Genomic DNA, 22,334 nt, shown 5'->3' on the forward strand with positions numbered 1-22,334 from the left:
AGAGAAATGGTATTGGGGAAATTGATGGGATTTAAGGCCGATAAATCCCCAGGGCCTGATGGTCTGCATCCCAGAGTACTTAAGGAAGTGGCCCTAGAAATAGTGGATGCATTGGTGGTCATCTTCCAAGATTCAATAGACTCTGGAACAGTTCCTACAGATTGGAGGGTAGCTAATGTAACCCCCACTAATTAAAAAGGAGGTAGAGAGAAAGCAGGTGATTATAGACCAGTCAGCCTGACGTCGGTAGTGGGGAAAATTCTAGAGTCCATTATCAAAGATTTTATAGCAGAGCACTTGGAGAACAGTGGTAGAATCGGGCAGAGTCAGCATGGATTTACCAATGGGAAATCATGCTTGACAAATCTACTGGAATTCTTCAAGGATGTAACTAGTAGAATTGGTGAGGGGGAAGGCAGTGGATGTGGTTTATTTGGACTTCCAGTAGGCTTTTGACAAAGTCGCGCATAAGAAATTAGCGTGTAAAATTAAAGCGCATGGGATTGGGGGTAGTGTATGGCGATGGATAGAAAATTGGTTGGCGGACAGGAAACAAAGTAGGGATAAATGGGTCTTTTTCCGAAGGGCAGGCAGTGACTAGTGGGGTACCACAGGGATCGGTGCTAGGACCCCAGCTATTCACAATATACATTAATGATTTATATAAGGGAACTAAATGTAATATCTCCAAATTTGCAGATGACACAAAACTGGGTGGAAGGGGGAGTTGTGAGGAGGATGCATAGAGGCTTCAGGGTGATTTGGACAATTTGAGTGGGCTAATGCATGGCAGATGCAGCATAATGTAGGTAGATGTGAGGTTATCCACTTTGGTAGCAAAAACAGGAAGGCAGATTATCTGAACAGCTGTAAACTGAGAGGGGAATATGCAGCGAGACCTGGGTGTTCTCGTACACCAGTCGCTGAAGGCAAGCATGCAGGTTCAACAGGCAGTAAAAAAGGCAAATGGTATGTTGGCCTTCATAGCGAGAGGATTGGAGTACAGGAGCAGGGATGTCTTGCTGCAATTATACTGGGCCTTGGTGAGGCCATGCCTGGAATATTGTGTGCAGTTTTGGTCTCCTTATCTGAGGAAGGATGTTCTTGCTATAGAGGGAGTGCAGCGAAGGTTTACCAGGCTGATTCCTGGGATGGTGGGACTGAGTTATGAGGGGAGATTGAGTCGGTTAGGATTATATTCGCTGGAGTTCAGAAGAGTGAAGGGGGATCTCATAGAAACCTATAAAATTCTAACAGGACTTGACAGGGTAGATGCAGGAAGGATGTTCCCGATGGTGGGGGAGTCCAGTAGCAGGGGTCATGGTCTCAGGATACGGGGTAAACCTTTCAGGAATGAGATGAGGAGAAATTTCTTCACCCAGAGAGTGGTGAGCCTGTGGAATTCGCTACCACAGAAAGCAGTTGAGGCCAAAACATTCTATGTTTTCAAGAAGGAGTTAGATATAGCTCTTGGGTCTAAGGGGATCAAAGGGTATGGGGCAAAAATGGGAACAGGCTATTGAGTTGGATAATCAACCGTGATCATAATGAATGGTGAAGCAGGCTCAAAGGGCCGAATGGCCTACTCCTGCTCCTATTTTCTATGTTTCTCTGGGTTGGGTATCTCCTGGTTGGTGGTGGATTTTGGCTAAGAGTGCCAACCCTTCGGCCCGGTCCGTTCCGGGCACCCGACCCAGCGGCAGAACGGGAAATGTCCCCAGGCTCCCCCACAAGTAGGGCTCCACTTCCTCCCACAGGAGGGGCTGCATGTAGAGGGGCCTCCCCCTCCCCATCGCCTCCATCCTGTGGGCTAGGGAGCTTCTGCCCAGACTTTGCAGCCTTGATGTTGGTCGTGGCAGGGGAAACCTGGGGACCTGAGCCAGGAGACAGCTCCCCTCCAACAGATGGGCCCTGCATCTCAGGGCCCTGAGTTTATCTGTGGAGGGGTGCCTTCTCTTTTTCCCATTGGGACGCAGAGGCCCAGAGATCTTCATGTCATCAGGGACCTCCGCACCCTCCTTTTTTTTTGAAGTTACCCTGGGCCTGAACCCAGCCCCGGGGCAGGTGGATTCCCCAGGAGTGGGCCTTTGGCTGAGTTCAGGCTCAGGTTGTGCTACGGTATTCAGGGGACACGCCTCTTGATGTTTATTTTTCCACTGTGCCTTCCTTCCAATTGGACGGGCACCCCCCTCCCCACCAGAGGCCATGAAAACCACAGCCTCCTGCACCAACTGAACAGTGTCTGGTGGAGGTGTAGGGGGAGTGGGAGGAGGTGCAGCAGTGCCACCAAGGTAGAGTTGGCAGCCAGGAGGTTGGGGCAGTTCTTACTAACATGCCCCACCCCCTTACAGACATGGCACCGCATCCTGTCCAAGGTCCAGAAGACACAGTAGGCCATCCCCTGGAACTCAACATTAAACTGGCCTTCTGTGACCTCCTCCCACGCCAACTGCATAAATAACTGGCAGCAGGAGTACACATGCCAGAGGCTGGCCTCCACAAGCAGAAAGGTCTCACCCACAGTGAACCCTATGCTCAGAGGCAAGGACACCAACCGCTCGGTCTTCAGGAAAAATACAGCCTTCCCGTGAATTTTACAAGCTGCAACAATGGCCGACAACCTCGACCATTCCCTTAACACATACCTTTATCGTCATGTTCGGGTGGATGTTGCTCTTGACCCCATACTTTGATGTTATTAGTGCAAACTGCGATGGGGCAACAGGTGTAGCTGCAGCATATGTATGAGGAGGCCCTGCCACTGGCAAAGAGGGGCTTGCCATGGGGTCAAAGAGCCACACCCACCCCTAAGAAATAAAGAAAACAGCTTTGTTTTTAACTAAAGCAATATGAAAGGGGGGGGGGGGGGGATTTAGGGGTGAAAAGGAAAATCAGGGGAGAGTAGAGGCTAGGTAGCTGAGTGGTGGAAGGGAGAGAAAGGCTGTGAGGATATTTCTTCTCAATTGGTGGTTGGAGCACCTTATTTTACAGAACACAAAGTCCAGTCTTCTGGTCAGGGGAGGGTTCATTGCCCACATCGGCTGGAACCCCCAGTTCTTTCCACTTTCTGCTCTTGCTACAAAGTTTCTTTACCCAGGTAGCTTCAGCAGTCCTGAGTTATGCAGTTGGGGTGGGGAGGGAGGCCCCTGAGTGCAAGATGCAGGAAAACACAGAAGCAAATACAGGGACCCCCTATAGAATCTTTCAGCCCTACCCCTGGATTTTCCAGTATCTCCTCCCTCTCCCAACAGTCCAAACAAAACAGTTCACCATGCTCCAACACCCACCTCTCCAAAATAACTCACAGGTCCTTTGTTCCAATAAATAAACTCAGTCCCACACTCATGTTACAGTTGTTAGTTCTCAGTTCCCTCCTTTTCAATTCCAGCTGCTGCTCCCACAGGTGCAGCTGCTTCAGCTGATTGCACACAGGGAGTGCTCCACAAATTGCCCAGCCAATCCCAGGCTTTACCTGTCCTGGGAATGTTTGATGGGATAGTGTAGAGGGAGTTTTATTCTGTGTTGAACCAGTACTCTTCCTGTCCTGAAACAGCAAATGGACAGAGAAAATGTGAAATTCACACACAAAGTCCCATCAAAAGTAACATTCAAAGAGAAATTCAAGTAAAGTCCTCAGCAGTCTTCCAGGAATCGTGTAACCAGAACTGTGGAAGGATACACATTCGTAAAGAAGTCTCTGTAAAGGATATGAATGAATTGGAAGACCCACAGTTGAGTGCAGCACTCACACAGCAGCAGTCTGAAACCATTGGCTGATGATTAGTTTGATGCACAGCCCTCCCTGTGTAGCCCTGATCAGGTAAGACCTGCTGTTTGATTCATTTTATCAGCAGCTTCACTGAATTTCTTTTCCATTTAAACTATCAGAGTCATTTACTGCACACATTTCACACCGATAGATCCTGAGATATACTACAGATATGAATTCTACCCCTAATCTTTCCACAATTCCAATCCACATTTCACACAACAAATAAACGAGTCAGATAGTGAAAAACTATGAACCATAGCCAGTAATAATTTGTAGCTTTATTAGTTCAGAGTCAGTCCATATACCTCATCTATACTGAATTGATGCATATTGATTTATCAATGAATTTACACCTGTATCAATGACAACAGCTTGCATTTATATAGCACCTAAATGTCCTCAGGTGCATACAAAATTAACCCTACCTATAACTCGTGCCCACTCCAATCCCACCTGTCACACTGCCTGCTCTAACCTTGCCTGTACCAGTGCCAGCTCGAATCCCACTTGTAACAGTGCCTGCTTTCATCTCATTTCCCTGTATCATTTTATGTCTTTTGCAAATCCTTACCAGAACTGTGTTTCTTGGAAGGTTAAGGGGAAGTGAATAACAAATATCTGGGAATGAGTCACAGGCTGGAAGCTAATACAAGGGTTCGAGTGGTCTAAAAATAGAGTTAAAGGCCAGGATTTCATGATAGGTCAGTGACCCTGCCCACCAGCTGGAAAGCCAAAGGTGAGCCTGCCTTCGCCGTCCCTGGAAGCCACATCCGTATTAATGGTCCTTAGACAATCAATTGCCTGAGGTCGTGGCTTCCGCCACTTTGAGGCAGGACGTCCCAAATCCAAGGGATGCCAGCCAATCAGAGGGCCGTCAGCTCTTCAGTGCCAGTAGCCTCACTAGGAGCGGTGGCAATTGCTGGAACTGCAGCAGCCCCTGACCCAGTCAGCTATAGACACTAGAGGAAAAGGTAACTGGGGTTGAGGCTCACTGGGGCTAATCAGCCAGGCCCCAGTGAAGGGGAGGGGTTGTTGAACAGGAGAGGAGGTGGGGGTGTGCCAACAGGGGTGACCTGTGCCACTGTGGGCGGGTGCGTGGGTGGGGGGAGCTCTCCGTGGGGCACAGGGTGTCTGATCAGGACTGACTCACAACTCAGCCCACAAGGAGGATGCCAGGTTTAACTGGGCGGTGATGAAATGCCAATCCACTGCTGGCCTAAGGGCAAGTGGGCTGCCTGCCAACTCCCCTGCCGCTGGTAAAATACCAGTGGGGGTGAGTAGATGATGGGCACGGAACCCCCCCCCCCCCCTCCCCCCACAGCATCCCACCTGATTTTACGCACCCAGCCCCCTCCACACCTTCCAGCCTGGTCCCAAGGGAGTGGGGGGAAAATCCTGAACATGGAGTCATTATGGCACAGGAGAACATTTGGCCCATCAGGTTCATGCTGGCTCTCTGTAGCACAATGCAGTCAGTCCTATTTCCCACTCTATCCCCATAGCCCTGCATGTTTATTTCCCTCAAGTGCCCATCCAATTACCTTTCAATATCATCGATCATCTCCACTTCCACCATCCTCACAGGCAGTGAACTCCAGGTCATTACCACTCGCTGTGTAAAAAGTTCTTCCTCACAACCCCCTATATTTCGTGTCCAAAACCTTAAATCTGTGTCCCATAGTCCTTGTACGATCAGCTAATGGGAACTGCTTTTCTTTGTCTACCTTATCTAAACCTGTTATAATCTTATAATTTCCCCTCAATATCCTTTACTCCAAGGAGAACAACCCCAACTTCTCCAACCTAATCTTGTAGCTAAAATTCCCCCATCCCTAGAACATTCTGGCAAATCTACTCTGCACTGCAAGTTTCCCTCCAAGCCACGTACCATCCTGACTTGGAACTATATCGCCGTTCCTTCACTGTCGCTGCGTCAAAATCCTGGAACTCCCTTCCTAACAGCACTGTGGGTATACCTACTTCACATGGACTGCAGCGGTTCAAGAAGGCAGCTCACGAGTGGAAGCCTGTGACCAGTCCAGAGGAGATGAGGTCAGTGACAGCCCTGGAGACAGTGACTTGAAGCTCGTTGGTGGAGTCATGATGGAGGGGGAGGGAGGAAGAAGTGGCTGAGAGTTGGCATTCAACCTCTGCAAGGTAGAGGTTGGTACGCCAGACAACATCAACACCACCCTTGTCAGCACGTTTAATCACAATGCCAGGATCATCTTTACTTCCTGGAGACTCCAGGACAATCCTGGAGGCTTGGCAACCATAATCAGCTAGCCCCTGCATCATGAACATGCAGCCTATGGCTGATTATCTGCAATATTCACCTGTCTTTTTACCTGCTGTGTGCATCCTACACTTTCTATCCCTGATTTAGATTTTCAGCATTTGCAAGTCTTTTTTTTTTCCTACTTACACTCTTTTTATTCTTTTATTCAGGACAGAATTTGTAACATTCATTAAAGTATAAAGCCCTGAAATCCCGCACCCTTCACAGTTGATTCACTGTATAACATGAGGACATTCTTTTCTCTTAGGCAGCAAATTGAGGCAGAATCTATTTCTTCCTGGTTTTCTGCCTCAGAATCAATCTCTGGATTTTCCCTTCCCATATCACATCCCATGTGACCTCATTATCATATATTCTGATGAGGGCCACTGGCACTGCAGCTCTGAGTTAACTGTATTTCCACTCATAAAGCACTCGGGGCAAGTTAGATGGAGAATTGTAGAAGGATATACTGGGCTTGGAACAAAAGCAGGGCTGATTTACCAAAATGTTAACTGGGTTAATTATGAGGACTTGGGATCACACAATCATACGGCACAGAAGGAGCCCATTCAGCCCATCGTTCCTGTGCTGGCTCTTTGAATGAACTATCAAATAGTCCCACTCTCTTGTTCGTTCTTCATCGCCCTACAAATTTATCTTTTTTAAGCATTTATCCAATTCCTTTTTGAAAGTTAATATTGAATCTGCTTGAGGCAGTGCATTCCAGGTCATAACAATTGGCTTTTATTCCATTTTTAGAAGATTAAGGGATGATCTAATTAAGCTTTTAAAAATGATAAAAGCATATGATAGGGTACCATAGAACCATAGAAAAATTATGGCACAGAAAGAGGCCATTCAGCCCACCATGTCCATGCTAGTCAAAAAAACTAGCCGTCCAATCTAATCCCACCTTCTAGCACCTGGTCCATAGCCTTTTCGGTTACAGCACTTCAGGTGCATGTCCAGGTACCTTTTAAAAGAATTGAGGGCTTCTGCCTCCACCACTGATCTAAGCAGTGAATTCCAGACTCCGACCACCCTCTGGGTGCAATGCTTTTCCTCATGTCTCCTCTAATCCTTCTACCAATCACCTTCAATCTGTGCCCTCTGGTAATTGACCTCTCTGCCAGGGGAAACAGGTCCTTCCTGTTTACTCTATCTGGGACTCTCATAATTTTTTACACCTCAACTAAGTCACCCCTCAGCCTCTTCTGTTCTTAGGAAAACAACCCTAGCCTATCCAATCTTTCCTCATTGCTGCAACCTGTGAGCCCTGGCGACATTCTTGTAAATCTCTCTCTACTCCCTCCAGAGCAATTATGTCCTTTGTGTAATGTGGTGACAGGAACTGCACGCAATACTCCAGCTGTGGCCTAACCAGCATTTTATACAGTTCCAGCGTGACATCCTGCTTTTGTATTCTATACCTTGGCCAATAAAGGAAAGCATTCCATATGCCTTCTTCACCACTCTATCTACCTGCACTCCAAGGTCTCTCACTTCTTCTACCCCCCTCAATATCCTCCCGTTTATTGCATAATTGCCTGGTTTTATTTGCCCTCCCCAAATGCATTACCTCATACTTCTCTGGATTGAATTCCATTTGCCATTTTTCCACCCACTGAACCAAACCATTGATATCTTTCTGGAATCTACGGCTATCCTCATCACTATCAACTACACAACCAATTTGTGTATCATCAGCAAATTCCCCAATCATGCCTCCCACATTTATGTCCAAATCATTAATATATCCCACAAACAGCAAGGGACCCAACACTGTGCAACGCCACTGGAAACAGCTTTCCTTTCACAAAAACATCCATCAACTACTACCCTTTGTTTCCTATCCCTGAGCCAATTCTGGATCCAACCTGCCAGATTCCCTCGTATCCCATCGGCTTTCATTTTACTGACCAGTCTGCCATGCGGGATCTTGTCAAATGCCTTACTAAAATCCATGTAGACCGAATCTATTGCACTACCCTCATCAATCCTTCTTGTTACTTCCTTAAAAACTGAATTAAGTTAGTAAGACAGGACCTTGCCTTAACAAATCCATGCTGACTATCCCTGATTAATCCATGCCTTTCTAAGTGGCAATTTATCCTGTCCCTTAGAATAGATTCTAACAATTTACCCACCACCGAGATCAGACTGACCGGCTATGATTATTTGGCCTGTCCCTCGCACCCTTTTTAAACAATGATACAACGTTCAGAGTCCTCCAATCGTCTGGTCCCTCGCCTGTATCTAGTGAAGATTTGAAGATGATCCTCAGCGCATCCATTATTTCCTTTCTGGCTTCCTTTAACAACCTGGGATGCAATCCATCGGCCCTGGCGATTTATCCACTTTCAAGGATGTCAGACACTCTAGTACTTCCTCTCTCATTATGTTTATTGTATCTAATATTTCACACTCCTCCTGTTTAACTACAATATCTGCAACATCCCTTTCCTTAGTTATCCTCTTGCTCTTAATGTACTGATAAAACTTCTTTGGGTTTTCCTTGATTTTACCTGCCAACAATTTTTCATGTCCTCTCTTTGCTTTTCTAATTTCCTTTTTTACTTCACTTTCTATACTCCTCTCGGCTTTCAAAAGTATTAAGATATTTGTGATCGTCATAAGCTTTCTTTTTCTGCTTTACCTTGCCCTGTAAGCTTCTAGATAAGCAGAGGGCTCTAGATTTGGCCGTACCACCCTTTATCTTTGTGGGACGTGTCTACTGTGTGCCTGTAGTATCTCTCTTTTGAATGCCTCCCACTGGTTTGTCACTGATTTTACTCCTGTTTTATCTTTATCCTGTTCCATGATGATGCTAAAACTGACTCTATTATGATAGATGCAGAGAAACTATTTCCTCTGGTGTGGGGAATCCAGAACAAGGGGGCACAATCTTGAAATTACAGCTGGACCATTCAGGAGTGAAATCAGGAAACACTCCTTCAAACAAGGAGGAATAGAAATCTGGACTCGCTTTCCAAATGGCTGTGTCGCTGGGGACAACTGGGACTTTAAACACTGAGATCGATAGATTTTTTAGGGTGTCGAGGGCTGTAGAGTAAAAGTGGGTAAATGTAGTTGAGGTACACAGCCTAGGAATACATTACACTGCTTCCAGCTTTAAAAAAAAAAGTTTAATAAACTATTTCCTGTTCACTAGCTATACAACTTTAACAGAGAAATGAAATAAACAACTCTTTGTGAATATGCACACTTGGCATGATTACAACTGACTTTTTAAAATTTGCAAATCAATTTTCATAACTGGTTTGTGAATTCTTCCTGATCTCAGGTTTCAGACCGTTTATTTTGGTTCAGTAATCAAAGACAATCCTGTTTCTTTCTTTCTCATAAATTGAAACTTCCAGTGAAATCCGAACTGGTTCACACTCTGGCATGAACCATTAATCAGATGGATTGTGCTCATGTTTTGGTTCATCCCTTGCCAGGATCATGTGATCTACATGGGTATTTCTCATCTTTCTGTCAATTTCAACCAAGTATCTTTTGGTTCCACAAACTTCTACGTTTCCCACATCGCACTAGTGTGACTTGTGAAGGGTCTCAAAATACAAACATGTTAATTTAGCCTGAAACTCTGTTCTCTCCTGTTTGATGTTTTTGACTGAAGTGTTTGTGTTCAACAGTCAAGTTTGGTAGGATCAGACTCAAATAGGTCCTTAACATTCTCCTGAGCAAACACTCAGCAGCTGTATACCCTGTAGTGGAGTGTGGGGTTCTTCTTTGATGATACAAAGCTGGGGGGGAAAGTGAGCTGTGAGGAGGATGCAAAGAGGCCCCAATGTGATTTGGACAAGTTGGGTGAGTGGACAAATGCATGGCAGATGCAGTATAACGTGGATAAATGTGAGGTTATCCCACTTTGGTTGTAAAAACAGAAAGGCAGATTATTATCTTAATAGTGATAGATTAGGAAAGGGGGTGGTGCAACAAGACCTGGATGTCCTTGTACACCAGTCACTGAAAGCAAGCATTTAGGTGCAGCAAGCAATTAGGAAGGCGAGTGGTATGTTGGCCTTCATTGCAAGAGGATTTGAGTACAGGAGCAAGGATGTCTTCTGCACTTATACAGGACCTTGGTGAGACCACATCTGGAGTATTGTGTGCAGTTTTGGTCTCCTTATCTGAGGAGTGATGTTCTTACCATGGAGGGAGTGCAATGAAGATTTACTAGGCTGATTCCTGGGATGGCAGGATTGACGTATGAGGAGCAATTGGGTTGACTGGGCTTATAATCACTAGAGGTAAGAATGAGAGGGGATCTCATAGAAACCTATAAAATTCTCACAGGACTAGACAGGCTAGATGCAGAGAGGATGTTCCCGATGGCTGGGGAGTCCAGAACCAGGGGTCACAGTCTCAGGATATGGGGATTTAGATACGGCATTTAGAACCGAGATGAGGAGAAATCTCTTCACTCAGAGGGTGGTGAACCTGTGGAATTCTCTACCGCAGAAGGCAGTGGAGGCCAAGTCATTAAAATATATTCAAGAAGGAGATAGATATATTTCTTAATGCCAAAGGGATCAACGGATATGGGGAGAAGGCGGGAACAGGGTAATGAATTAGACAATCAGCCATGATCTTTTTTGAATGATGGAGCAGGGCCAAATGGTCTACTCCTGCTCCTATTTTCTATGTTTCTATGTTTCTACACTTCAGCAGAAGTTTAGCCAGCCAATCTTTCATACTGAAGTTTGAACATCCATGCAGCACTTGTTCCTTGAATACTTCTTTAAGTATCCTAATGGATCTTTCAGCTTCTCCATTTGATGCCGGATGGTAAGGAGGAATGAGGGTAGGTTTGATACCATTGTGTTTCATGAAATTTTGGAATGGAGAAGAATGAAATGGAGGGCCGTTATGTGAGACAAGCTCTTCTGGTAAACCATGGCAAGCAAAAAGAGACCGTAATTTGTCTATTGTTCATTCAGCATTGGTGTTTTGACCCATGTGCTTTACTTTGATCCACTTTGAGTTACTATCGATGAGTTCTAAGAAATTGGCATTTTCCTTCTCTCAGAAGTCTGTATGAATTCTTTGAAATGGTCGACTCATTCATGATCACGATTGCAAAGGAGTTTTTGGCGGTTTATTACTTCAATTTTGACGGATAGTACATTTGCGAACCAGTGATTCTGGATCATTGTCTAGACCAGGCCAATAAAAATCCTCTTGCTAAAGATTTCATACTGACTATTCCTGTGTGTTAAGCATGGAGCTCTGCCAGAATCCCATCTCAAAGAACTAGGAACCACCACTCTATAGCCCCACTTAATGCAGCCCTGTTCACATGACAACGCATTGCGAAGACTGAGAAATGGTTTTAGTTCCTCATCTGTACACTGGTCAAATTCTGTCCAACCATTAAACATCTGTTTGTAGACAATTTTCAGCACTGAGTCTTTCTGCAATGAAGGCTGCACCTTCACAGCCGACTTCTGAGTCCTCATGTGGCAAATGCAACAATGTGTTAGCTATAGCATTCTCCTTCGAACTGTGATATTCAATGTTGTCATTGTACTGGGAATGAAGGACAGTCTCTATCTTCTCTTTCACTGGCTGTAGCTCATTTTCAAAAAAAGAACAAAGAACAGCATAGGAACAGGCCATTCGGCCCTCCAAGCCTGCGCCAATCTTGATGCCTGCCAAAACTAAAACCTTCTGCACTTCCGGGGTCCGTATCCCTCTATTCCCATCCTATTCATGTATTTGTCAAGATGCCTCTTAAGTGTCTTTATGGTACCTGCTTCCACCACCTCCCCCGGCAACAAGTTCCAGGCACTCACCACCCTCCTGTGTAAAGAACTTGCCTCGCACATCCCCTCTAAACTTTGCCCTCTCACCTTTAAACCTATGTCCCCTAGTAAATGACTCTTCCACCCTGGGAAAAAGCTTCTGACTATCCACTCTGTCCATGCCGCTTATAACTTTGTAAACCTCTATCATGTCGCCCCTCCACCTCCTGTCGTTCCAGTGAAAACAATCTGAGTTTATCCAACCTCTCCTCATAGCTAATGCCCTCCAGACCAGGCAACATCCTGGTAAACCTCTTCTGTACCCTCTCCAAAGCCTCCACGTCCTTCTGGTAGTGTGGAGACCAGAATTGCACGCAATATTCTAAGTGTGGCCTAACTAAAGTTCTGTACAGCTGCAGCATAACTTGCCTATTTTGAGACTCTTTGCCCCGACCGATGATTTTCATTGATTTTCAGGCCAAGGTACACTACCTCGGATTGCATGAAAGCACACTCGCTCTTTTTCAACTTCACATTGTGATCATTGAGCCTTTTTAATAGATCATCCAACACTTGAAGATTCTCTTCTTCTACTGTGGTCACGATCAGCACATCATCCTGATTACATGAGCAATGCAGCACTCTTTGCAAAATCTTATCCATTATAGCTTGAAAGATATTTGGAGATTCTTCGCACCATAGGGCAGCTTCGTGTAGGAGTATAACCCCATGTGTACGTTTCTCATGAGATACTGCTGTCTCTGTCGCTAAAAATACAACTTCGGGAATAGCTTGGATCCTGCTAACTCCACATCCAAATCTTGAGAGGTTGGTCGTGGATACTGATCATCATCCACTGCCTGGTTGATTGTGTCCCAGCATAGGCTTATGGTTTTGTCTGACGTGGGCACTACTACAATTGGTGTTGCCCATTCACTGTGGTCAGTTTTCACCACACCATTCCTCTTTAGTTTCTTTATCTCCCTTCAGCCTGGATTTTAGGACCATAAGGAACTGCTTTAGCCGAGCAATATACTGGTTTTGCATCAGGCCTGATTCAGATATGAGATTTCACACCAATTATACCTTTACAACTGTCCACGAAAATGTTGCTGTAACTATGCAATAGCTGATCAAGCTTCTTGGTCGTCTCAACTTAGAAAACATGCTTTCAGTCTAACTTCAGCTTCCGAAGCCAATCCTTACCCAATAATGTTGATTTGTTGCTTTCCTGCTTTGGCCTTCATTCAGCAGCAGTTGGCCTTTCTTTTAGCAATTAAAGCATTTGCTATTTCAGTATTGACATGCTTGTGCCGTGTGGTTGACCTTACAGCGATAACAAGACAATAAACCACTATCACCAGCATTCTTCTGACTAAGTCTCTCCCCTTTAGGCCTGGCGGAAGCCTTCTGACAGTGGACAGAAGCTGTACTAGTCACTGGCATAGGACAAAATTCCCGAACATTCTTTGATGACATCTCCATTGAAAGTGGAATCTTCCAAGCTAGTTCAAATGTGGGATCTTGTGTGTTTAGTAACTTTGACTGGATTTTTTTATTCACCAATCCATGCACAAATCTGTCTCATAATGCACAGTCTAAGAATGTGCCAAAGTTTCAATGTAATCAATTCTTCAAGGTGAAAATGTACTCACCAACTGTTTCACTACTTTTCTGGCTTCTGGTTTCACATTTGTAGCATTCTGCTATCTCCAGTGGTTTAGGATTAAAATGTTCTTCCAAATTGGTGATGGACGTTTCAAATGGCACATGGTTTTATTTGTTGGAAGCAGGAAGGCTTGTCAGCATGCCATACACTTCCGGGCCAATCTCTGTTAGTAAAACTTCTTTCTTTTGCTCAAGAATTGTCTTGTTGTGAGTCTGGATGTCTTAACTTACACCCTCAAATTCTAAAATGTTATTAGCTCTGAAGAACATGTCCATTCTTTCAATATACAAACTGAATGGTTCTCAAGCTCTTTCATATGTTCCTAGCCTTCCGATGTATCCCACGGAAGCAGCCATTTTGTCTTATTTCAAATGCAATAATGTCACAGTAAGTCTTCACTGTGCCTGTCTCTAACAGTAATACAGTCTAAGTCACCTTAGTTAGAACAAACTCACCCAAAACCAGCCGAGTCAGTTGTTGAATCAGATGGACACTAGGACCCTGCAGCAACCCATTCGACTGAGTGTGACGAAGCAATGTCAGGAACAGTGAGGCTCAGCACAATCCAGTTGAAACCTCCGCCATCAGAGCAGGTAGGTCACTGGGAGCTGTCTGACCTTGTTCATCACAGTCCTTGCTGCCGTTTGCTGCCAGTGTTTTTGTACTTTGAATCAATCATGTAGCCAAAATCTGTTATGTATTGGGAGGCACATGCAAAGAAAAACAGACAACAAGATGGCCTATTCATGAGTTTAATGACATCATTACACACTGTGCATGCTCATAACATAGGAATTGATTACAGTCCAGATCAGCCATGTCCTAACTGAATGATGGAGTAGGCTGAAGGGGTTGAATGGCCTCCTCCTCTTGCTACGTAACTGGCTGGGAGGGGCTGAATGGCCTCCTCCTGTTATATTAAATGGCCATTTTAAAGCGGCATCAATGAGCAGCAGCAAAATCTTGGCATCATATATGGGAGAATTTCATGTGCCTCATTAACATATATGTAAATGTTATTTGAATATGATAGAGTCTCTGGCCTGTTTTACTTCGATTTGTCTGTCTTTCAAACCCGGCCGCATATTAAGGAGTGGATTTTCTGCACCCAGAGCGGGGTTGGTGGGGGTGTGGGAGGGGTGGGGAGGTGCAGGGCAGTAGAGAGTGCAGAGGTAGGGACAGCCCAGGGCAGCGTGCTCCAAGATCTCTGGCCAGTGGTGGTCTTCAGGTGGCCATAGTCACACTGCATTACATAAAGAGAATGACATTTCTTTCATCCATAAAATAGATTCCTCAACAGCACGGAAGATTGGAGCTATGGCCTGTGGACAGGGCACAGTTTGAAGATTTTTTTTTTAGAACATTAGAACATTAAAGCGCAGTACAGGCCCTTCGGCCCTCGATGTTGCGCCGACCTGTGAAACCATCTGACCTACACTATTCCATTTTCATCCATATGTCTATCCAATGACCACTTAAATGCCCTTAAAGTTGGCGAGTCTACTACTGTTGCAGGCAGGGCGTTCCACGCCCCTACTACTCTGAGTAAAGAAACTACCTCTGACATCTGTCCTATATCTATCACCCCTCAACTTAAAGCTATGTCCCCTCGTGTTTTCCATCACCATCCGAGGAAAAAGACTCTCACTATCCACCCTATCTAACCCTCTGATTATCTTGTGTCTCTATTGAGTCACCTCTCCTCCTCCTCCTCTAACGAAAACAACCTCAAGTCCCTCAGCCTTTCCTCGTAAGACCTTCCCTCCATACCAGGCAACATCCTAGTAAATCTCCTCTGCACCCTTTCCAAAGCTTCCACATCCTTCCTATAATGCGGTGACCAGAACTGCACACAATACTCCAGGTGCGGTCTCACCAGAGTTTTGTACAGCTGCAGCATAACCTCGTGGCTCCGAAACTCGATCCCCCTACTAATAAAAGCTAACACACCATATGCCTTCTTAACAGCCCTATTAACCTGGGTGGCAACTTTCAGGGATTTATGTACCTGGACACCAAGATATCTCTGTTCATCTACACTACCAAGAATCTTCCCATTAGCCCAGTACTCTGCATTCCTGTTACTCCTTCCAAAGTGAATCACCTCACACTTTTCCACATTAAACTCCATTTGCCATCTCTCAGCCCAGCTCTGCAGCCTATCTATGTCCCTCTGCAACCTACAACATCCTTCGGCACTATCCACAACTCCACCGACCTTCGTGTCATCCGCAAATTTACTAACCCACCCTTCTACACCCTCATCCAGGTCATTTATAAAAATGACAAACAGCAGTGGCCCCAAAACAGATCCTTGCGGTACACCACTAGTAACTAAACTCCAGGATGAACATTTGCCATCAACCGCCACCCTCTGTCTTCTTTCAGCTAGCCAATTTCTGATCCAAAGCACTCAAGCACCTTCAATACCATACTTCTGTATTTTCTGCAATAGCCTACCGTGGGGAACCTTATCAAACGCCTTACTGAAATCCATATACACCACATCCACGGCTTTACCCTCATCCACCTGTTTGGTCACCTAGTAGAATATTCAGGAGAAAATTCTTTACCCAGAGAGTGGTTAGAATGTGGAACCTGCATCCACATGGACTAGATGAGAGAATAGCATATAAATATATAGGAAGAAGCTAGATAAATGCATGAGGGAGAAAGCAATAGAAAGATATGTGGATAGGCTGAGATTAAGTAAATAGAGTGTGAGGAGGCTTGTGTGGAACATAAACACTGACGTGGCGTATTTCTGTGCTGTAAATTCAATGTAATCCAAGGAGTTAATTCTGGGAAGATGCAGCAGTAACTCTGCAGGTACATAAACAACCTCTTGAGATCAGTCCCTGTCCACTCCTATCGACTTTATGATCTTTTTATGGCTGCAATTGGAATATTGCGGGCTTGTGACATTGAACCTAAAGAATTTTTCACTGTTGACCTATTCAATTCTTTTATTTCAGCTCATCTTTGAAGACCAGGACTGTCCTTTAGATGTCATGCATTTCCTGACAGCACAATTCCTGGACCGTGCAAGACACAAGAGAGAGACACCAAAGAGGTAGGACATGTTCAGTTACACTCATCGACATCCACCTTACCCATTTATCTAATCGCCTTGAGTCTTTCTGCTTACAATTTCATATTTAAAGTAATTGAATAAAATGTGTTAATGGAAAATATCTTCAAATTAAATATAATCACAGTCACAAAAGTAGTCCTATTGTTTCCAGTGACATATTCTGGAATTGAACAGCACTAGGATTTGTGGGACAGCTGCCCAGTGAGAATCGGCCTGTGATGGTTTCCCTCCCTCTGTGTAAGCACCTTGGTTAATATAGCTTCCACTGTGATGGGGAGGGTGCAGTGGGTGAATCCGGGAGCTGCCACCCCACGATGTGGAGCATCAACGGATGAGCGCCCAGCACCTGGCCCATTTGGACCAGTACAACTTATGGCTGTATCGTATACCACACGTTCAGAGACACATCTTGGAATACTTTACCAACCAGGGAGCAGAAACTGGAGGGAGAAAAGGCAAAGAGGGATGGACAGTAAGTGCTCGGTGAAAGAGAAGGTTATTGAGGAGGTTTTTAAAGGCAGGGAGGAAACAAGATGGGAAATTGGGAGTTCCAGGTGCCCAGATTGAACACCTGCTGATGGTGAAACAGAAGGAAAGGTGAATGAGATGTCTTCTGGGACCAGTGGAGTGGGTCAAGACCTGCTCTGTGCTTTCAAGGTACCTTGTAGTTTGTGGAGGGCAGAGGTGGAGGTTTGTAGGGGGAGTATTTGAGAGATTGAGCTTTGAGGTGATATTGGGAAGTTTCGGGTTTTGCAGCAGAGGGTGAGCAGACAATGTTTTGGAGGTAACAGGAAGCAGGCTGCTAATGGATTGTGTGTGGGGGTGGGGCAGGGAGGAAGCTGAGCTCAGGGTCGGGCTGGACACAAGGTTCCACATCTCTGGACTGTGGCGAGACTCTGATGGAGTCAATGTTGGGGGAGTGTTGGTGTCTGAGAGACGAGGAGGATGAAGTCAGTTTGATCGACATTTAGTTGGAGCAAATGTTGTTTCATTCAGATCTCAGTATTGGATAGACAGTTCGAGAGAGTGGACACATATTAGGGTAAATGGAGGAGGCAGAGACTGTCATTAGTCTACTTGTGGAAACTGGTTAATGCATCCTGATGACTTCAAAAAGTATTAGAAACATAGGAATAGGACTGGGCCATAGAGCCTCTCAAGCCTGTTCCACATTCAATGACATCATGACTGCTCTGCTACCTCACTTCATATATCCATCTTTACCCCCTATCCTTTAATAACTGGAAACAAGAGTCTATCATTCTCTGTTTTAAAATTTCCAATTGATGTCACATTGTTGAAGAAATTTGATTGTCAAAGACATTCTCCGGACTCAGACCTCGAGCATTAACAAATTTTATTGCATGATATCATGGGGTGCACACCTTTCCTAATCACGGTCCGGTGCTACTCCAAAGCGCTCCAGATCTCCACGGATTTATATAGTACAACAGATGCCGAGCTGACAGTTTCCCAATTAGTTACAAAACCACAAGATAAGCACAGGACGGCCTACGTGACTATACACCATGCAGAATCCGAGGTCAGCTTCGCAGAAGGCTGTACATAACAAGCTATTATTTTCCTTCAGTCAATGCAGACTCCAGATACCACATTCGCCCGTTGATAATGTCTGTGTGGGTTGCGGTTTTGCTTAGCAGGTTGCTGCAGACAAACGAGTCACTAAAGCAAAGAGCTGTAGACCCCAAGGTCAGCAAAACTGCTACCACGCACATCAATTGCCATTTGTGGAAGATAGTTCTAAACTTCTACCACCCTTTGCAAGAAGAAGTGTTTCTAATTTCATTCCTGAGAGGTCTGGCTCTAATTTATAGATTATGTCCCCTAGTCCTAGATCTCCTAACTAGCAGAAGTAGATTTGCTCTATCTACCCTATCTGTTCCCCATAATATCTTGAAAACTTTGATCAAATCACCCCTTAACCTTCGGAATTCCAGAGAATACAAACCTAGTTTGTGTAATTTTTCCTCGTAATTTAACTCTCGGAGTCCAGTTATTATTCTGATAAATCTATTCTGCACTCCCTCCAAGGCCAATACATCCTTCCTAAGGTGTGGTGCCCTGAATTGCTCACAGTACTCCAGGCGTGGTTTAACCAGGACTTTGTATAGCTGAAGCATGACTTCTATCCCCTTATATTCCATTCCTCTAGATATAAAGGCCAGTATTCCATTAGCCTTTTTCATTATTTTTTGTTCATGACATTTTAATGATCTCTGTACCTGGACCCCTCAAGTCACCTTGGACCTCCACTGTTTCTAGTTTTTCACCATTTAGAAAATTCCCTGTTCTTTCCTTTTTAAGTCCAACTGATGACCTCACATTTGTTTACATGGAAATCCATTTGCCCGAGTTGAGCCCATTCACTTAATCTATCAATATATCTTTGTAATTTTATGCTCCCATCTATACTGCTTACAATGCTGCCTATCTTTCTGTCATTTACATATTGATCAACAGAGCAAGGACAATGCTAAATGTTACATTAAACAATGAAAGATGGAGGTGAAGGTATTGGGAACTGGGGAACATTAAATAGTGGCAATTCCCATTAGATGGTTGAATATAAGGATTCATGAAGAGTATCTTTTGGGAGGCTGTGCTCCCTGCCTGGGGCATTGTTAGCTGGGAACTGGATCGGAGACTGGGCCATCAATTAAACTGCTGAGCTGATTCTGTGGCAAATGGAATTCAACCTAGAGAAGTGTGAGGTGATGCATTTAGGGAGGTCAAACAAGGCAAAGGAATACATGATGAATGGGAAAATACTGAGAAAGTGTAGAAGAAGTGAGGGACCTTGGAGTGAATGTCCACTGATCCCTGAAGTAGCAGGACAGGTCGATAAGGTGGTTAAGAAGGCCTGTGGAATCCTTTCTCTTAGCTGAGGTATAGAATATAAGAGGAAGGAGGTTATGCTGGAACTGTATAACTCATTGGTTAGGCCGCAACTTGAATACTGTGTGCAGTTCTGGTCACCTCATTACAGAAAGGATGTAATTACACTAAAGAGGGTAGAGAGGAGATTTACGAGGATGTGGCCAGGACTGGAAAAATGCAACTACGATTGGTGCAACCACATAAGCTTTTTGCTTGCTTCAGCCCTCCACAGTGCACTCTCAGTGAGTTAAAATCGAGGCTTATATTTTTCCTAAGGTTGTGTTTGGAATATTGCCAGTGTGAGCTGTTAAACCTGAGGAACTTTCTAGCTTTAATCTCTTCACTTATTTCATTGTAGCTTATCTTTGAAGACCAGGACTGTCCTTCAGACGTACAGACATACATACAAACTAGGAGCAGGAGTAGGCTATTAGGCCCCTTGAGCCTGCTCCGGCATTCTATAATATTATAGCTGATGTGTTTGTGGACTCGACCGCATTTTCCTGCCTATCCCGATATCCTTTGACTCCCTTGTTTGTCAAGAATCTGTCTACCTTTGCCTTAAAAATATTCAATGACCCAGCCTCCACCGCTCTCTGGCAAAGAGTTCCACAGACTCACGACCCTCTGAGAGAAAATATTTCTCCTCATCTCTGTCTTAAATGGGAGACCCCTTATTTTAAACTGTGCTCCCTAGTTTTAGTCTCTCCCACAAGGGGAAACAGCCTTACAATATCCACCCTGTCAAGTCCCCTCAGGATTTTATGCTTCAATAAGATCACCTCTCGTCCTTCTAAACGCCATTGAATGCAGACCCAACCTGTCCAACCTTTCCCCCTAAGCTAACCCTCTCATGCCTGGACTCAGTCTAGTGAACCTTCTCTGAACTGCTTCCAATGCAATTATATCTTTTCTTAAGTAAGGAGACCAATATTGTACACAATACTCGAGATGTGGTCTCACCACTGCCCTAGACAACTGTAGCAAAACGTCTCTACTTTTATACTCCATTTCCCTTGCAATAAACAACATTATTGCATTTACCTGATTAATCACTTGCTATACCTTTTGTGTTTTGTGTACTAGGACACCCAGATCCCTCTGCATCTCAGAGTTCTGCAATCTCTCAATTATTGACAGAAAATTACCAGAACTGTACAGAAGAAATGAGAGAGAGACATAAAGATGTAGGACATGTTCAGTCACACTCATCAAGATCCACCTTCCTATCTAACTAATGATATCAACACCATTCTAGGATCTTTTCCCCACTAAGCAGCAGGCTTTCTCTTCAACATCTCCCACATCTTAATATCATCTTGTATATGGTACACAGTGCAGCCAGGTTGCATCAGTGGTAGAGGGAGGGAATGTTTAAAGTGGCGGATGCTATCCCAATCAAGTGGGCTGCTTTTTCCTGAATGGTTGAGATTCTTAAATGTTGTTGGAGCTGCACTCATCTAAGTGCGTTGAGAGCATTCCATCACACTCCTGACTTGTGCCTTGTACATGGTGGAAAGGCTTTGGGGAGTTAGGAGGTCAGTCACTAGCCATAAAATAATCAGACTCTTTAATGACTCCTGCATCTAAACATCAACTTGTTATGTCTTTCAGTAGATGAGGAATGAAGTTGACGTTGGGGCTGGGGGCAACTGAATAGTCAGATCACACATGAGGATTGTTAGATGGGAGTTGGGGTTGGAGACAGGACCATAACACTATTGGACAGAATCTGTAACCTGTGCTCATGCCCAGTGAGACTGCACACCAGGATCAGGGTCTGGTCATGTGACCCTTTCGTGCCTTGAGTGGGAGAAGCTTGAGCTGCTTTGTGACATAGTTTCAGGCTGCCATTGTGATTGGCTCCTAGCTCCTTTGTGATGTCACCTGAAGACAGCTTTACACCCTGGTTACACACCATCAGTGGGATGTTACTGAGGGAGCTGCACTTTACACAGCTTGGTACTGCAAGAGGTATAAATTCTGCCTTCACAGCCCCTGGACCTTGTCTGCTGCCTTTGCTGCATACTGGGCAAGATGCTGATTGCAATCTGCACTGGCCATGGCTGAAGGAAGATTCTGGTCTGAGGGTTTAGTGATGCCTCCCTGCAGATCCTCCACCAGACTGCAAGGGCAAGGTGGGAGGATGAGAACTGCCTGTTTGACCATGCTAGCCTAGACAGAGATTGCGGAGGAGGTCAGCAGCTGTGGGGTCACCTCCAGGACATGGATTCAGTGCAGGAAGTGGGACAATGATCTTATCTGGGCTGCGAAGGTGAGAATTCCAAATACCTTGGACTCTTTGGGCATTGCCTGTGGCTCAGTGAGCGGAAACAGTTCTTTTTAAGGAAGTGGCCAGACAGTCACATTCACTGGGGAAAGTTATCAGGACATGATGCCTGTGGCTGGACTGTATCTCAGTGAGGGGTGCACATCAGTCATTGCTAGACCATACACAGTCACTCAAGAGGGTCCACATGTATGCCCCCATTATGGACTGCTGGACTATCAGAGATCTGGGGCATTTTGCCATTGGGAGACTAACTCGGTTCATCATTGTGGCTGCAGGAGAAGACCCCCCACAATGGAAAAGACAGATGGTGGAGTGCCATACCTCCATGTCCTCACCCGTTGGAGGAGGAGGCCATGGAACAGGCAGGGAAACAAGACGGCAGCTCCATAACTGATGGCGAGACAGGGGCATCTACCCAAGAGAGTGAGTGAACATCTCCTAGAGCACAAGGGTGTATCTGGTACTAAACAGCGATGCTGCGCGTGATTATTTTTATTCTTTCATGGGATGTGGGCATCACCGGCAAGGCCAGCATTTGTTGCCAGTCCCTAATTAC

General features: G+C 45.0%; 1 protein-coding gene across 1 annotated transcript in view; it reads left to right on the forward strand.

Annotated features, from left to right (window-relative positions):
* Positions 1–16,526: 16,526 nt before the first annotated feature.
* LOC137346936 (C-reactive protein-like) overlaps positions 16,527–22,334 on the forward strand; it is a 34,213-nt gene continuing 28,405 nt past the window's right edge. Inside the window, exon 1 of the mRNA XM_068010892.1 lies at positions 16,527–16,566. The gene's annotated coding sequence lies outside the window, so the exon portion shown is untranslated. The remainder of the gene's footprint in view (positions 16,567–22,334) is intronic.

This window comes from Heterodontus francisci, chromosome 31 (assembly GCF_036365525.1).
Source record: "Heterodontus francisci isolate sHetFra1 chromosome 31, sHetFra1.hap1, whole genome shotgun sequence".
In the NCBI taxonomy this organism is placed as follows: Eukaryota; Metazoa; Chordata; class Chondrichthyes; order Heterodontiformes; family Heterodontidae; genus Heterodontus; species Heterodontus francisci.